At 52.9% G+C, this 7995-nt stretch overlaps 1 protein-coding gene across 3 annotated transcripts in view; it reads right to left on the reverse strand.

Moving 5' to 3' along the window:
* The window catches only part of Znf362 (zinc finger protein 362), a 31275-nt gene extending 27061 nt beyond the window's left edge, over positions 1 to 4214 (reverse strand). For 2 of the 3 annotated variants that reach the window (XM_051188857.1, XM_051188855.1), the window contains exon 1: positions 4066 to 4214. The gene's annotated coding sequence lies outside the window, so the exon portion shown is untranslated. Of the gene's footprint in view, positions 1 to 3466; positions 3489 to 4065 lie in introns of those variants that run through there. The other variant, XM_051188856.1, reaches the window with a different exon arrangement.
* Positions 4215 to 7995: the final 3781 nt, after the last annotated feature.

A 7995-nucleotide genomic window follows, 5' to 3' on the forward strand; every position in this document is an offset into this window, starting at 1 on the left:
TGGGAAAGCTGCTCCAATGTTACAGTTCTGAGTTTGGGAGAGGCCATTATGATTCTGAGGTTCCACAATTTAATCATCTCATTATTTTCTAACAACAACCCCGAGACTCCCAAGGGAAGTCAACAGCCCTCAATGTAACTTCATCTCCCAGGCACTGCCGGGACACCAGGGCTGCCACCACACCTGGCTTCACAGCTGTCCCTTACCTTTGGCTGAAGCCCCAGCCACACCTCACTAGAAGCTTCAGTTGAGTTTGAGCCTGCGTAGAACTTAAAACACATTCCCTGGGCAGACAGTGAGAAGTACAAATAAACACACGAATGAGAAGGTTTCAGATGCCCAGAGCCACAAAAGAAAATAAGAAGGGTTCATGTGACAGCAGGGAGCTATTTACAGCAAATGGTCAGCAAAGGCCCCTTTGAGGAGGTGATGTTCGATGGTGCCACCAGCTAGTCAAGGATTCAGGGGAAAACATTCCAGGCCAGGAAAGGTGTACAAAGATGCTGGCATGGCCTGAGGTGCTAAGATAAGGGGGTGAGCAGGGCAGGGCAGGGCAGGGCATGGCATGGCAGGGCAGGGCAGGGAAGCAGAGGTTGAAAAGTGGGCAAAGCTGGGACCATGAAAGCCCCCATAGGCCCAGAAAGAAGTTTACGCTACTTATTTATTTTTCTTCTAAATGTTCAGCAAACAGTGGAACTTTCAGCAGGAGAATAAAGAGATGGAATGTCCAGTCAGGGTCCCCAGATCACTTGGTGTTCTGAAACCACCACTATGGTTGACAAAGTCAATCCAGGGCCTAGAAAAGTAAGTGACCATCCTTACGCACATTTCCAGAGGGCCCAGCATAGGCCTGGCCAGGGGTGGGAGACATCTAAGATGCTGGTATTATCGCCCCTAGTGTCAGTGAGACCAAGCAGGGCACCCCACTCTACAGTGGTCTCCTTGAAGCACTTGTGACTTCACCTCAGGACCCAGGCCCACTGCTGAAAGGGTCACTGAAATTCTTCATCCTTGTGAAGACAATCCCTGGGGACTCACCTGAAGCCTTGGCTTTTCTTCCTTGCTAGCTTTAGAGAACCACAGGGTTACATTTGCATCTCATATCTGTCCAACCTGGGCTGGGGGAGCTAGATTGGATGGATGGATGGATGGATGGATGGTGGGACAGACAGGCAGACTACTGAAATAACTAACCAATAGATCAGTAAGTGGACAGCAGAAGAATAAATGAATGGCCTAATAACAAATGAATGAATATACAAACAGCAAGAATAATGAGTAACAACTGGAGAGAAATGCAAGGATGTGCCTGCCCAGGGAAGGGCAGGAGCTATGCTAGCTTCAGATCCAGGCCACAGCTCACTCACACACCAGCTTCCCACCTTCCATCAGCTGGCCTCCATTCCCTATGGTCACATGCAGACTGTCCTTTAGCCCCTGGGACCAACCTATGTCTCTATCTAGTGTGGTCATTACTTCCCAGCCCCTGAATCAGCTAGCACCACTCCATGTGGCCCAGTGGCTCACTATCTCTCTGAGCATGTCCCAGAAGAAAGGAGACAGGAGACCAGGGCTCCAGTCCTAGTTGAGGCCAGACTTTCAGCCAGTGGCTTCCTCTCTCTGAGTTCAGATGACCTCCCAGGGCCTTTCCATCTCTGACATTCTTTGGAGTGGGGGTAAGCCTCTGGATTTTTACACAGCCACTGGGGTCAGCAGAAGAATTTCAGACCGAAAACTAGAAGTTGGGAAAGGTCCTGCCCACAGCACCACCCACTTAGGAAAGGCCCACACAGGGAGTCTGCAGGCCTGAGTTATATAGCCCTCCCTCCTCCATCACTGCCCAACCTCTCTGTGCCTCAGTTTCTCAGATCTTAGAATGGGAATCAACTGTCCCTGCCTGAACATCTTACCTCAACTCAGTTCTGGGGAAAGCCTGACCTAGCAACAACCACATATGGCATTGTACAAACTGTAAAGTTCAGTTTCCTGAAAGATTATGATGACAGGGTCTGGAAAAAAATGAAGGGAGGTCACACTGTCCTATTCCTGTTCAGTTCTATTGGAAACAAAGCATCCTGGTGTCAGTTCCGAAAGCGAACAGTAGCGGGAACCCGGCAGTGGGTCCCAGCCACAGCTCTTCCTACTGGACAGTGTAACTGTGACTCTGGGCCTCAGTTTCTCCATGGAAAACCTTGTTGGTTCAGAACCCTGGGACCTAGGCAAGCCTTGTTCGCTCTGCAGCTTAACATTCCCAGACCTTGTACCCCCAATGCTGTCCTTAGGGAGAGAGTTCACACAGCCTAGTGGAGCCAAGACACAGATCTAAAGGGAGACTTGGGTGTTTTCCCTCCAGGAAATGGGAGGGGGGGTAGATAAGCACAAAGGCTCTGAGCATTGCACAGTATCCTCCTAGGACAGAGTCTCCCAAAAGGGGAAAAGATCAGGGTAGGATTTTATAGGCCTGGCCTCAGACCACTCTGCTGCCAGCAGGTTCTGACCTGTCCAGACGGACATTTCAGAAACTCAATTGATGTCCAGTCAGCAAACTTCAAAGTGGCAGGTGGGGTGACAGAAAGGGGTTAAGAACACAAGCAGAGGAGAGGCCCATGTTACAGGGGCCAGGCAACCAGCTACTCCTGTGTGTGTTGGGATCCACAGGAGCTGCAGGCTTGTACCTAGCCAAAAAGCCACCACCAAGGACATTCATTACCAGAAACCATCTCTAGAGGCCAAGAAGGCCACCCATACCTGGAGGGGCTTCTTCAACTGTAATCAACCAGACTTGCCCCAAGAGGGGGCTACCATAACTTCCTGTCCACCAAGAGGCTCTGGCCACCCATGAAGGGGCAAGCCTCCCTCCACCCCCAAGGCAGACAACTCTTAAAGGATCCATACTGCTGGAGGACAGGGTGGTAAGAGAGAGGGGTCATGTCCTCATGACAGGGATCTTAGCTCCAAACCCTGGGCCCACTCTAAGCCCCTAGTGCCAGCCACGTCCCCCAAATCTGGGGTTATACTATAGTTCCTTACAATACCACTCAATACCACTTTAATAGAGAGAGCTTCATCCAAAGGACTCCTCCCCAAAAACTCTAACCTCAACCCTACACACACACACACACACACACACACACACACACACACACACACACACACACACAATCCCCACCCCCACCCACGCAGCTCTGGGGAAACCGGCAGTTAACTTTTCCCAAAAAACCCTGCAAAGGCGGCTAGCTGGGGGAAGAAATAGAGAAATGGGCCCCCACATCCTTTCGCGGCATCTCACAGCCCTCGAGGGAAGAAAAAAAAAATCTCAAAAAAAAAAAAAAAAAAAAAACAAGAAAAAAAAAGAAAAGAAAACTTTCAGAGTTAACTTTAAATTCCCAGCCCCCTCCCCCCAAATCACCCGGCAGCTTCTCTCCCCCTTATTTTTCCTTTAAAGTGTAATTGTATTGTGTCTCACCTCCCCAAAAGGCTCCCGGCTCTCTCCAAAGAAAAAGAAAAAAGCCAACCCTTCGGGTGCCCCCTCTGCTTCCAGCCGCCTCTCCCACATTCTCAGACAGTTTTATTAAAATCTTCAGACAAAAGAAAAACAAAAATGGCAGCCTGGCTTATTTTTAAAACAGGACAGGGACGCCATATTCTGCAGATCTGCAAAAAAACGGAGAAATCCGGCACTGGCCGCTCCACCGGGCCGGCTGCAAAGTGCGCGAACCGCGCCGTTTGCAATCCGTTTATTTGCATTAAGCCCCATGAATCATTGTTTACCGGAGAATTGCAGCAGGTTTGAATAGCCCGGCTTAGGAAAACACACACGCACACACTCGGAGACTAGCCCCAGACACGCCGCGGGAGACGCTGCCTACCCCGCGCGCGCAGCCGCCGCCGCCGCGGCCGCCCCCGCCCCCGGGCCGGGCCCGAGGCACCGGCGACCCCCGGGCCCTCGCAGCGCGGTCGCCCCGCGCTGACAGCGCTCGCACCGGCCCGGCCCCCGCCCCGCAACTCGGCGCAACTTTCCCGCGGGCGGGCCCGCTCCCCGGCGCGCCCCGGGCCCGCACGGACCTGGCAGTGCTGGCAGAGCTCCGGGATGTGGCCGCAGCCCCGAGCCCGGCGGCCCGAGCAGGGCCGGGCTGGGGGCTCCCGGCTCCGGCAGCGGCGCGCGGCTAGGGCTCGGTGCGGAGCGGCGCGCAAACCTTCCGGGTCGCCTGCTGTTCACTTCTGGGTTCTGCAGGCGCCGCGGCGGCGGCGGAGGCCGGGTGTGCAGCCGCGCGGCCCCGGTGCGCTGGGCCCCGCGAGCGAGCCGCGTCCGGCCCCCCGCCTCTCGGTCGGCTGCGCAGCCCGCCCGGCCCCGGGGCTCTGGCGAGTGGGCAGCGCCCGGCGCTGGCGACGGCGAGGGGAGGGGGCCGGCGGGGCGGGGACGGGCCGCGCGCTGGGGGCCCCCGCTCGGCCCCGGGGCCTCGTCTCGCTCTCGCCGCCGCCGCCAAGCAAAGTTGCGCGGCGCCCCCTGCCCGCGCCGCGCCGCGCCGGAGGCTGAGCCACAAAGGAACTCCGCGCCCCCCTCCGCCCGCCCGAGCCGCGCGGGGAGGGCACCGGCGCCCGGCCCTAGGACAGCCCCTTCCCCAGCACGGGGGCTCCCGGGGCCCGGGCGGCCGCAGCCATTGTCCCGCCCAGACTCCGCTCCCGAGTGGCGGTGGCCTGGGGAGCCGGGACTGACGAGCTAGGCGGCCCCCGGGGGTGTGTGTTGGGGTGTCCCTCCCTGGGAAACCGCAGGCTGGTGCAGACCCCCAAGCCCCCCTCCCGCCCGCCCCTACACACACCTGGTGACAAACGGCCGTGCTCAAAATCCAGACTAAGATTAATGTTATTTATTTTTGAAGAACAAGGACATGGGGGCGGGGAGTGGTGCAGAAGTTTGCACAGGCCAGGACACCGCTTCCTAACCCTAGGCCTGAGCCTCAGTGGCGGGGCGGCCTGGGGCTGACAGCAGTTCTCCAGTCTATCAGAGCTGGCACCGGCTGTCCCCCAGCTCCAGACCTCAGAGCCATCTGCGTGACTCCTCCTCCCGCCTCACCCTCCCCAGCCAATCAGTCACCAAGTCCTCTTGATTCGGCCTCGGCGGGCTGTGTCAACTTCTAAACTTCACTTCTACCTGAAGAGGCAGACATCCCTGACTCCAAACTGGCTTAGATTAGTGTACACACTCTGCCATCCACCTGCAGGCCTCGAAGATCAAGGCTGCCTCTGCCCTCAGGAAGCACACCAGGGAAGAAGGATGGACACATGAGCCATCCTTCTTCTAGGAAGTAAAAATTTAGAGACACTGTCCTCCTGGAAATTCCAGTCTAGCAAACGATGTCACCACACTGGAAACTGGAGGGTGGGACCCACAGAGGTGGTTAGTTCTTTCTCAAGCACACGGTTCCTGGCATAGGGCAGAGGACAATACCAGGTGACACGAATTAGCTGGAATGATAGGGTACTGAGGACACAGAAAAGAATAGGGATCTGGGGTGAGCCTGGTGGGGGAGAGAGGAAGACCTTCTGGCTTCCAGAACAAGGGTGAAAAAAAGTTACTCGCCCGTGGTTGAGAAGGTCTATTGAGTAAACACACCAGCAAGCAACCAGAGTGACGAGACAAATCAGCCATGCAGGAGAGTGGCTGCTCAGGGGGTCGATAGGGGGTGACTTCCTTCCAAGGAGCATAGTATGAGAAAGGGAAGAGGAAATGTGATCTCAGAGTGAAGTCTGCCAACTGCCACCTCAGCCAAGTGAGGAAGGCCATACCGGCAGTCATGAATCACGCTGATAGTGTGCACATTTGACCTGTGATAAAAGCAACACCTTTCGGGGCTGGACGGGTGACTCAGCAATTAAAAGAACATACTGCTCTTGCAGAGGACCTGTGTTTGGGTTCTACCATCCGGGTCAAGTAGCTCAAAACCACCTGTAACTTCAGCTCCAGAGGATTTGACGCCCTCTTCTGGACTTCCTGAGAACCTGCACTCATGTGTGCATATAACCACCCCCCATGCTCATAAAGATAATTAAAAATAGTAAACATTATTTTTTTTTAAGTAACACATTAGGGGCTGGAATGATGGCTTCCTGGTTAAGAAGGCTTGCTGCTTTTTCATAGGACTAATGTTCAGATCCTAGCACCCATGTTCAGCAGCTCACCACTGCCTGTAACTCTAATTCCAGGGGATCAGACTGTCTCTCCTGACCTCCCTGGCACTCCTCCATGGGTGCCTGCACACACACACACACACACACACACACACACACACACACGAGGGGGGGTGTAAAAATAGTATGTTACCTCTATGGTGTTCCTTCCTATGAGGAAAAAAATCATCAGACACACTCACTAGTGGTGAAACAAAATACCTACCTTACTTCTCAGACAAACAAACAACAACAACAAATGGAAAGTCTGAAATTCAGTCTGGCAGAGCCTCAAGAGACATGACATCTAAATGTAATGTGAATGCCCTAGGTGAGGTACTGGGGCCAAAAAAATAGATATTAAAACAAAACTTAGGATCCCTAAATAGGCTATAGACTCTAGTTAGTTGTATCAATAAAAGTATCTACTGATACTTGTGGAAAATGTATCACATAGTCATAATAGGGAGACTGGTGAGCACATACAAAGGGGAGCTTCTACCATATACTCAAAGTTTTGGTAACTATAAAAATATCCCTCAAAAATAAAGTCTAACTGTGTGTGGTGTTGCAAGACTTTAATCCCAGTGTTCTGGAGTCAGAAATAGGAGGGATCTGTGAGTTTGAAGCCACCCTGATCTCTATAGCAAATTCCAGGCCAACAGAACTACAAAGTGAAACCCTGTCTCTAAATAAATAAATAGCCTTAAAAATAAGTCCTGGGTATACTAATTATGGCATTGTTGAAGGCTTCAACTCATCACTGCACTGAGCATTCTAAGAGTCTTCAAAAGTGACTATCATCATCACTGAGTCTTAGAATAACCCTAGAAAAATCACACAGCACTGGGGCCAAAGAACAAGGACACAGGACACTATAGACATTTACTGCAGGGCTGGGGCCTTTAAAGGAGATCTGCAGAGTAGAGGCAATGTGGTCTGGCTCATCTGTGCCCTGCCAGCTTCCTGTCTGACCATCTATAACGCTGTTTCAGTTGACATGAGCTGCCATTCCACCCTTACTATATCCCTCCACCTGGAACTCACTCACCTGTCTTTCCACAACACCCTCCCTCACTGCCTTCAACTCATCCTTCAGATTGCAGCTCAGACATTTAAAAGCTATGGAAGAGGAGAACTGGACAGGCAGTTCAGCCATTAAGAGGACAATGGGAGGCTCACAATTTCCTATAGTTCTAGTTCTGGAGGATCTGCTGCCCTCTCCTGGACTCTGTGGGCACCTGGACTCTCACATGTACAAACCCACATGCAGACACACACCTCGTACACAAAATTAAACAGAAAGTAAAATCCATCCAGGACCTTCCAGAATGCTGTTAGTGTGGCCTGAATGTACATGATGTGGCATGACATATGAAAACCAGGGATGAGGATTCTCAGCTCTTTGACACTGGCATTCACACTCCTCCCCCTAAGCCCAGGTATGCGGTCCCCCGTCCTTCGGCACACTGTTTACCCCTCCAACTCTGCTCATGCTCCTCCATCTGTTTGGGGTCTCAATCCTATTCTCTGTTTTGTCTGTCTGAGCCTGTGCTCAAACAGCATCTTCTCTGTGAAGTCTTAGTAGCTCTCCTGCATGGGAAGAAATGCTTCCCCTGGTTCTACAGGACTCCATGGGCAACTAGATACCCCACTAGCAAACTGCCTGTGGTACATCAGGATAAATGCTCACTGAACCAAAGAATGAAAAATGAGGCAGGCAGCAAACCTATGCACATCCTCTCCCATTCTGCATAACCCTGGCTAACCTGGAACTCTTTGTGTAGATCAGGCTGACCTCAAACTCACAGAAATCTGCCTGCCTCT

This window comes from Phodopus roborovskii, unplaced genomic scaffold (genome assembly GCF_943737965.1).
Source record: "Phodopus roborovskii unplaced genomic scaffold, PHOROB, whole genome shotgun sequence".
Taxonomy (NCBI): Eukaryota; Metazoa; Chordata; class Mammalia; order Rodentia; family Cricetidae; genus Phodopus; species Phodopus roborovskii.